Source organism: Macaca fascicularis, chromosome 10 (genome assembly GCF_037993035.2).
Source record: "Macaca fascicularis isolate 582-1 chromosome 10, T2T-MFA8v1.1".
Lineage (NCBI taxonomy): Eukaryota > Metazoa > Chordata > Mammalia > Primates > Cercopithecidae > Macaca > Macaca fascicularis.
Genome location: NC_088384.1, coordinates 10,542,364 through 10,551,518, shown reverse-complemented (window position 1 = coordinate 10,551,518; position 9,155 = coordinate 10,542,364). Strand labels below are relative to the sequence as shown.

General features: G+C 49.6%; 1 pseudogene across 1 annotated transcript; it reads right to left on the bottom strand.

The window, feature by feature from the left end:
• Positions 1-1,036: 1,036 nt before the first annotated feature.
• Positions 1,037-9,155, bottom strand: LOC102132119 (actin, cytoplasmic 1-like; annotated as a pseudogene). The gene is made up of 2 exons (XR_006690026.2): positions 2,687-9,155; positions 1,037-2,369 (listed from the first exon to the last, which is right to left on the bottom strand). The product of XR_006690026.2 is annotated as an actin, cytoplasmic 1-like (transcript).

Sequence of the window (9,155 nt, the reverse complement as noted above, 5' to 3'; positions counted from 1 at the left end):
TTGGGAGTTCAAGACCAGCCTGGCCAAAGTGGCAAAATCCTGTCTCTAGTAAAAATACAATCAGCCAGTATTGTGGCATACGCCTGTAATCCCAGCTACTCGGGAGGCTGAGGCACCAGAATGACTTGAACCCGGGAGGCAGATGTTGCAGTGAGCCGATATCGTGCCATTACACTCCAGCCTGGGCAAGAGAGTGAGATATGTCTCAAAAAAAAAAAAAAAAAAAAAACAACCCTCAAATCACAATAAAGCGCCATTGCACGCTCATCTGAGTGGTTAAAATTAAGAAGTCCGTGAAAACCAAATATTGCCAGTGAAGTGGAAAAGTGGGAACTCTCACACACTGGGGCAGGAGTAGAAATTGGTAAACTGTATAGACAAATGGTTTAGCATTATCTAGAAAAACTGAAGATATACATACCCTTTATCCCAGCAATTCCACTCCTAGTATACACACTCCTTGATGAAGCCTTCCCTATGCATTCCAGGAGTCTTACAGATTATTGTTCGGAGCAGAAGTGTTTCTAATAGAACAAAAATGGAAAATCTAGCTGGGCTTGGTGGCATGCACCTGTGGTCCCAGCTACTCAGGAAGCTAAGGTGGGAGGACCACTTGAGCCCAGGAGTTTGAGGCTACAGTGAGCTGTGATTTAACCACTGCATTCCAGCCTGAGCAACAAACACAGTGAGACCCTGTCTCTAAAAATAAGAAAGTAGGGCCGGGCGCGGTGGCTCAAGCCTGTAATCCCAGCACTTTGGGAGGCCGAGACGGGTGGATCACGAGGTCGGGAGATCGAGACCATCCTGGCTAACACAGTGAAACCCCGTCTCTACTAAAAAATACAAAAAAACTAGCCGGGCGAGGTGGCAGGCGCCTGTAGTCCCAGCTACTCGGGAGGCTGAGGCAGGAGAATGGCCTGAACCCGGGAGGCGGAGCTTGCAGTGAGCTGAGATCCGGCCACTGCACTCCAGCAAGGGGGACAAAGTGAGACTCCGTCTCAAAAAAAAAAAAAAAAAAAAAAAGAAAGTGGGGGGGACCTCAAATGTTTGTTCATAGTAAAGTGGAAAACTAAATTGTGGTTTATTAATACAGTGGAAATCACACAGCAATAAAACGAACAAATCACAGCTTTACACATCAATGTGGCTGGATTGCCAGAAGGAAAGGGAATAACAGTGATGGAGTCAGTGTAGTGGTGACATCTTCAGAGAAGCAAAGGCTATATGGGAAGGTCACACAGTTGGGAACTGGTCTGCTAAGACTCGCTATATTTTATTTCATGGCCTGGATAATGATTACACAAATGTTGGCTTTATCTTTAAATTGTACTTATTATATTTCACGTATGCCTTGTGTGTATGATTGCCAGCTTTGAATGTATATATATGTTCCTCCAAAAATCATGTTGAAATCTAGTCACCAAGGTGATGATATTAGGAGGTGGGACTCTGAGAGGTGGTCAGGTTGATTAGGTCATGAGGGCAGAGCCTCTGCCTTTTTTTTTTTGTTTGAGGTGTGCAGTTTTATTCAACTTGGTCTCAAGTCAGAGTACAGGTAAGCCCTGGCTGCCTCCACCCACTCCCAGGGAGACCAAAAGCCTTCATACATCTCAAGTTAGGGGACAAAAAAGGTAGGGCATGAACGCTGATCATTCAAAATAAAACAAAATAAAAAATACTAAGGCGAAGATTTAAAAAATTTTGCATTACATAATTTACATGAAAGCAATGCTATCACCTCCTCTGTGTGGACTCAGGAAAGGACTGGGCCATTCTCCTTAGAGAGAAGTGGGGTGGCTTTTAGGAGGACAAGGGGCTTCCTGTAACAATGCATCTCACGATATTTGGAATGACTATTAAAAAAAAGAACAACGTACAATCAAAGTCCTTAGCCACATGGTAGAGCTTTGGGGGATGCTTGCACCAAACGACTGCTGTCACCTTCAGCGTTCCAGTTTTTAAATCCTGAGTCAAGCCCAGAAAAAAGCCCAAAACAAAACAACAACAAAAATAAAACCATGCCAATCTTATTTTGTTTTCTGCGTGTTAGGTTTTGTCAAGAAAGGGTGTAATGCGACTAAGTCACAGTCCACCTAGAAGCATTCGTGGTGGACGATGGAGGGGCCGGACTCGTCGTACCCCTGCTTGCTGATCCACGTCTGCTGGAAGGTAGATAGCGAGGCCAGGATGGAGCTGCTGAGCCACACGGAGTACTTGCACTCGGGAGGAGCAATGATCTTGATCTTCACTGTGCTGAGCGCTAGGGCGGTGATCTTCTTCTGTATCCTGTTGGTGATGCCAGGGTACATGGTGGTGCTGCCAGACAGCACTGTGTTGGTGTACAGATCTTTGCGGATGTCCACATCACACTTCTTTTTTTTTTTTTTTTTTTTTTTTTTTTGAGACAGAGTCTGGCTCTGCCGCCCAGGCTGGAGTGCAGTGGCCGGATCTCAGCTCACTGCAAGCTCCGCCTCCCGGGTTCACGCCATTCTCCTGCCTCAACCTCCCGAGTAGTTGGGACTACAGGCGCCCGCCACCGCGCCCGGCTAGTTTTTTGTATTTTTTAGCAGAGACGGGGTTTCACCGTGTTAGCCAGGATGGTCTCGATCTCCTGACCTCGTGATCCGCCCGTCTCGGCCTCCCAAAGTGCTGGGATTACAGGCTTGAGCCACCGCGCCCGGCCCACATCACACTTCTTGATGGAGTTGAAGGTAGTTTCGTGGATGCCACAGGATTCTATGCCCAGGAAGGAAGGCTGGAAGAGCGCTTTGGGGCAGTGGAACCGCTTGTTGCCAATGGCGATGACCTGGCCATCGGGCAGCTCGTAGCTCTTCTCCAGGGAGGAACTGGAGGCCGCCATGGCCATCTCCTGCTTGAAATCCAGGGCAACGTAGCACAGCTTCCTCTTGATGTCACGCACGATTTCCCGCTCAGCTGTGGTGTGAAGCCGTAGCTGTGCTCAGTGAGGATCTTCACGAGGTAGTCAGTCAGGTCCCGGCCAGCCAGGTCCAGAGGCAGGATGGCATGTGGGAGGGCATACCCCTTGTACATGGGCACAGTGTGGGTGACCCCGCCAGAGTCCATCACAATGCCAGTGGTACGGACAGAGGCGTGCAGGGACGGCACGGCCTGGATGGCCACGTACATGGCTGGGGTGCTGAAGGTCTCAAACATGATCTGGGTCATCTTCTCACAGTTGGCCTTGAGGTTCAGGAGGGCCTCGGTCAGCAGCACAGGGTGCTCCTCGGGAGCCACACGTAGCTCGTTGTAGAAGGTGTAGTGCCAGATCTTCTCCATGTCATCCCAGTTGGTGACGATGCCGTGCTCGATGGGGTACTTCAGGGTGAGGATGCCTCTCTTGCTCTGGGCCTCGTTGCCCACATAGGAGTCCTTCTGACCCATGCCCACCATCATGCCCTGGTGCCTGGTGCACTCCACGATGGAGGCGAAGACGGCCCAGGGGACATCTCGCCTGTGAAGCTGGCCTTGCACATGCCAGAGCCGTTGTCAACAACAAGCTCAGCGATATCATCATCCATGGTGAGCTGGCTGCGGGTGTGGACAAGCAGCGGAGTGGTGACGGAGAGGCTTTGTGCTTGTGGGGCGGACGCAGTCTCCTTCTTTTTTTTTTTTTTTTTTTTGAGACAGAGTTTTACTCTATTGCCCACACTGGAGTGCAGGGGCACGAACATGGCTCCCTGCAGCCTCTACCTCCTGGGTTTAAGTGATCCTCGAGCTCCCTGGGACTACACATACATGCCACCATGCCTAGCCAGCTATGGTGGTTCACGCCTGTAATCCCAGCACTTTCGGAGGCTAAGGCAGGTGGATTTCTTTTAGCTCAGGAGTTCAAGACAAGCCTGGCCAACACGGCAAATCCAAGCACTTTGGGAGGCTGAGGCAGGCAGATAGCTTTGAGCTCAGGAGTTAAGACAAGCCTGGCCAACATGGCAAAACCTCATTTCTCCAAAAAATACAAAAATTAGTTAGGTGTTTGTGGCTCGAGCCTGTAGACACAGTTACATGGGAGGCTGAGGTTGAAGAATTGCTTGAACCCAGGAGGCAGAGGTTGTAGTGAGCTATAACCATGCCACTACACTCAAGCCTGGGTGACAGAGTGAGATCCTGTCTCAAAAAAAAGGAAAAAAAAAAGAGGTGGGGTGGGTAGGGAGTTCTACTTTGTTGCCCAGGCTGCTCTCGAACTCCTGGGCTCAAGCGTCCCAAAGGGCTGGGATTGCAGGCGTAAGCCACTGTGCTCGGGCCTTGTCTTACAATTTCTGTGGGTCAGCAGTCCAGGCATAACTTAGCCAGGTCCTCTGCCCAGGGTCTTCCAGGGCTGCAATCAAGGTATGGACTGGGCTACATTGTCATCTGGAGGCTCCAGTGGGGAAGAATCTGCTTGCAAGCTCGTGCAGATTGTTGGCAGAATTCATTTCCTTGTGGCTATGTGGCTGAGGGCCCTGGCTTTTTATTGTTGGCAGGAGGCCTCTGGCAGATTCTAGAGGCCACCCAGAGTCCCTTGCCAAGTGGGCTTCCGTAACATGTGGGTTATTTCATCAAGCCAGCAAGGAAATCTACTGATTCAATCTGCTAACATAGAGTCTTATATAACATGATATAATCTGGAAGTGACAGCCCACCACCTTTGCCATATTCATTAGAAGTGGGTCATAGGTTCTGCCCACAAGCAAAGTGAGGGGATCATACAAGGATGTGGACACTAGGAGGTGGGAATTATTAGCACTCTCCTGAGGGTTAGTCAGCTACAACTGCTTATTGTTTTGGGAGGTGTTGCCTATTTTTCCCCCCTTTTCTTTTTCTCATCCATTTACAAGACCTCTATAGATTAAATAAACTCACCCTTGGTTTGCCACATAAGGTGCCACTTCAATAATTTTTTTGTTTGTTTTTGAGACAAAGTCTCACTCTGTTGTCCAGTCTGGAGTGCAGTGGTGCAATCATGGCTCACTGCAATCTCAGTCTCCAGGGCTCAAGTAATCCTCCCCCCTCAGCCTCCTGAGTAGCTGGGACTACAAGCACAACCATGCTTGGCTAATTATTTTTATTTTTAGTGGAGATAGGGTCTCACTATGTTGCCCAGGCTGGTCAAACTCCGGGGCTCACGCAATCCTCCTGCCTCAGCCTCCCGAAGTGCTGGCTTTACAGGTGTGAGCCACCGTGCCTGGCCTCAATACATTTCTGATAAATAAATAAATCACTTAATGAATCTCCCTACTGGTTTTTCTACACGTTTGGCAGCAGCAAGAGTGATTTCATCAGCCCTATCAACAGTCTGTTTCTCTTTTTTTTTTTTTTTTTTTTGAGACGGAGTCTCACTCTGTCACCCAGGCTGGAATGCAGTGGCCGGATCTCAGCTCACTGCAAGCTCCGCCTCCCGGGTTTACGCCATTCTCCTGCCTCAGCCTCCCAAGTAGCTGGGACTACAGGCGCCCGCCACCACGCCCGGCTAGTTTTTTGTATTTTTTTAGTAGAGACGGGGTTTCACCGGGTTAGCCGGATGGTCTCGATCTCCTGACCTCGTGATCCGCCCGACTCGGCCTCCCAAAGTGCTGGGATTACAGGCTTGAGCCACCGCGCCCGGCCAAGAGTCTGTTTATCTTACCCAGAAAGCTGAGCTAGGTCAAAGCACAGAATTTAACTGAAGTTCAAGAATTTAAACCGAGGTACTAATTTGGATTTGATTTGAAATTGCATTTATTTTTATTTATGCAAAGATGAATCAAAGTAGTACAAAAGATCAACCTGCAGTGAGACTGCAAGGAGGAAGACCAGGCAGGCATTCCTCTTGTGTCTCATGGAGATGCACCTGAAGCCCTGCGGTCTTGGCAGTCTATATGGAATATGATGTTTGTCAGGTTGGAGGAGCATGGAATGGTGAAGCCTTGCTGTCTTTTTTTTTTTTTTTTCTTTTCTTTTTATGAGACAGAGGTCTCACCATGTCATCTAGGCTATAGTGCAGTGGCACAATCACAGCTCACTGCAGCCTTGAACTCCTGGGCTCTAGTGATCCTCCCTCCTTAGTCTCCCGAGTAGCTGGGACTACAGGTGTGCATGCGCCACCAAGCCTGGCTAATTTTCTATTATTTTGTAGAGATGAAGTCCTGCTGTGTTGCCCAGGCTGGTCTCAAACCACTGGTTCAAATGATCCTCCTACCTTGGCCTCCCAAAGTGCTGGGACTACAGGCAGGAGCCACCATGCTTGGCCAAGGCGTGCTGTCTTGTATGCCTCTAGCAACCTGGATACCCCCATACGTCTTCCGTCACCAGGCAGTGCCATATATTCCCCTCTCTAGTAAAAGCCACATCACCATGCCCATCGTTCGGGTGCTGGGCTTTACAGATTTGCTGTGCCGGCCCTGGCCATGTCCACCTTATTTGTGCCTGGACTGCAGAGCCAAGCAGTTGTCCAATTATTTCACACAGGCTTCTTCCTTTTGCCCAGGAAAACCATTCGGAATCATTCAAAACTCAACTCCTGGCGGGGTATGGTGGCTCACGCCTGTAATCCCAGCACTTTGGGAGGCCGAGGTGGGCGGATCACGAGGTCAGGAGATCGAGACCATCCTGGCTAACATGGTGAAACCCCGTCTCTACTAAAACTACAAAAAATTAGCTGGGCATGGTGGTGGGCGCCTGTAGTCCCAGCTACTCGGGAGGCTGAGGCAGGAGAATGGCGTGAACCTGGGAGGCGGAACTGGCAGTGAGCCGAGATCCAGCCACCACACTCCAGCCTGGGTGACAGAGTAAAACTCTGTCTCAAAAAAAAAAAAAAAAGGCTCAACTCCTGCCAGCTGCGGTGGCTCATGCTTGTAATCCCAGCACTTGGGGAGGCCGAGGTAGGCAGATCACTTGAGATCAGGAGTTCAAGACCAGCCTGGCCAACCTGGTGAAACCCCATCTCTATTTAAAAGTACAAAAATTAGCTGGGCATGGTGGCAGTTACCTATAATCCCAGTTACTCAGGATGCTGAGGCAGGAGAATCGCTTGAACCTGGGAGGCAGAGGTTGCAGTGAGCCAAGGTCAAGCCACTGCACTGTAGCCTGGGCAACAAAGCAAGACTCTGTCTCAAAAACAAAACAAACAAACAAAAAAAAATCAGCTCCTAGGTTGTCTCCTAGATGAACGTCAACATTTCCAGGCTGTGGTAGTTATATCATCACCTTTGTGTGAACCTCTGTGTTAACTTCCACTACAAAGTTCTGTCATTGGGCCAGGTACGGTGGCTCATGCCTGTAATCCCAGCACTTTGGGAGGCCAAGGCAGGCGGATCACGAGGTTAGGAGATCAAAACCATCCTGGCCAACATGGTGAAACCTCGTCTCTATTAAAAACACAAAAATTATCTGGGTGTGGTGGCGCATGCCTGTAATCCCAGCTACTTGGGAGGCTGAGGCAGGAGAATCGCTTGAACCCTGGAGGCAGAGGTTGCAGTGAGCCAGATTGTGCCACTGCACTCCAGCCTGGTGACAGAGCAATACTCCGTCTGAAAAAAAAAAATACTGTCATAGATCTATTGTGTCATTGTGTTTACATTTCTGTTTCACTAGATAGTAAGACCCTCAAGAACATGGACTGAGTCTGGTTTTCCTGTGGACTTGTTTGTCCAGTTGTCCATGCATGATCTCCATGTGGGCATCCCACGGGCACATCACCATGCCCACTGTTGAACTCATCTGAAGCACTCTCTGAATGTCTATACAGCACCCAAGCCTCTATCATTGCATCTCCCACATGAGCTTGCTGTTTCCTATTTATGAGTCTGTCTCTCCTACTAGGTAGTGAGCAACTGAAGACAGAAACCAGGTGAGTTTCATTTATTCTTTTTTTTTTTTTTTGAGATGGAGTCTTGCTCTGTCGCCCAGGCTGGAGTGCAGTGGCGCTATCCTGGCTCACTGCAAGCTCCGCCTCCCGGGTTCATGCCATTCTCCTGCCTCAGCCTCCCAAGTAGCTGGGACTACAAGTGCCTGGTTTTGAGACGGAGTCTCACTCTGTTGCCCAGGCTGGAGCGCAGTGGCGCGATCTCGGCTCACTGCAAGCTCCGCCTCCCAGGTTCATGCCATTCTCCTGCCTCAGCCTCCCGAGTAGCTGGGACTACAGGCGCCCGCCACCACACCTGGCTAAATTTTTTTGTATTTTTATAGAGAGTGGGTTTCACCGTGTTAGCCAGGATGGTCTCGATCTCCTGACCTCGTGATCCGCCCGCCTCGGCCTCCCAAAGTGCTGGAATTACAGGCGTAAGCCACCACGCGCGGCCTGCCTGGCTAATTTTTTGTATTTTTAGTAGAGACGGGGTTTCACCATGTTAGCCAGGATGGTCTCGATCTCCTGACCACGTGATCCACCTGCCTCGACCTTCCAAATGCTGGGATTACAGGCGTGAGCCACCGTGCCCAGCCCATTTATTCTTGTATCCCTGCTGCCTGACACAGTGCTTGCCACATAGGAGTTAATTCATATTCATTTAACTGAATCAGATATTTGTATCTTCAGGGCCAGTTACCTAAGAAATGCTCAGGACCTGTTTGTTACATTCTAGAAAAGATGCTTCTCCCAAAGCCGCCTGCCCACCCTCCTTCTCTGGCAGGCTTGGATTAACACTGAGAGCCAATAGTTTGTCACATAGCAACAATAGTAAAGAAAGAGCTACTGCCGAATAGAGCAGACGCTTGCTTGCTGCAGAGAGCAGAGCAGAGCTATTTTGAGATCCTTTAGGTAAAGTCACAGTCTGATAGGTCCACACATTGTGGCTATAGTTACCACACATGGCATCAGCTTAGGGGGTACAAGGCATCAAAAAAATCTTATTTGCATATCAGTTTCTTTTGCCATCATTTGGAGAATCCTTTTAGAATATAAAGGACCAGGCCGGGCGCGGTGGCTCATGCCTGTAATCCCCGCATTTTGGGAGGCAGAGGCAGGCAGATCACCTGAGGTCGGGAGTTTGAGACCAGCCTGACCAACATGGAGAAACCCCGTCTCTACCAAAAATACAAAAAAATTAGCTGGGCGTCGTGGCACATGCCTGTAATCCCAGCTACTCAGGAGGCTGAGGCAGGAGAATCGCTTGAACCCGGGAGGCAGAGGTTGTGGTGAGCCAAGATCACGTCATCGCACTCCAGCCTGGGCAACAAGA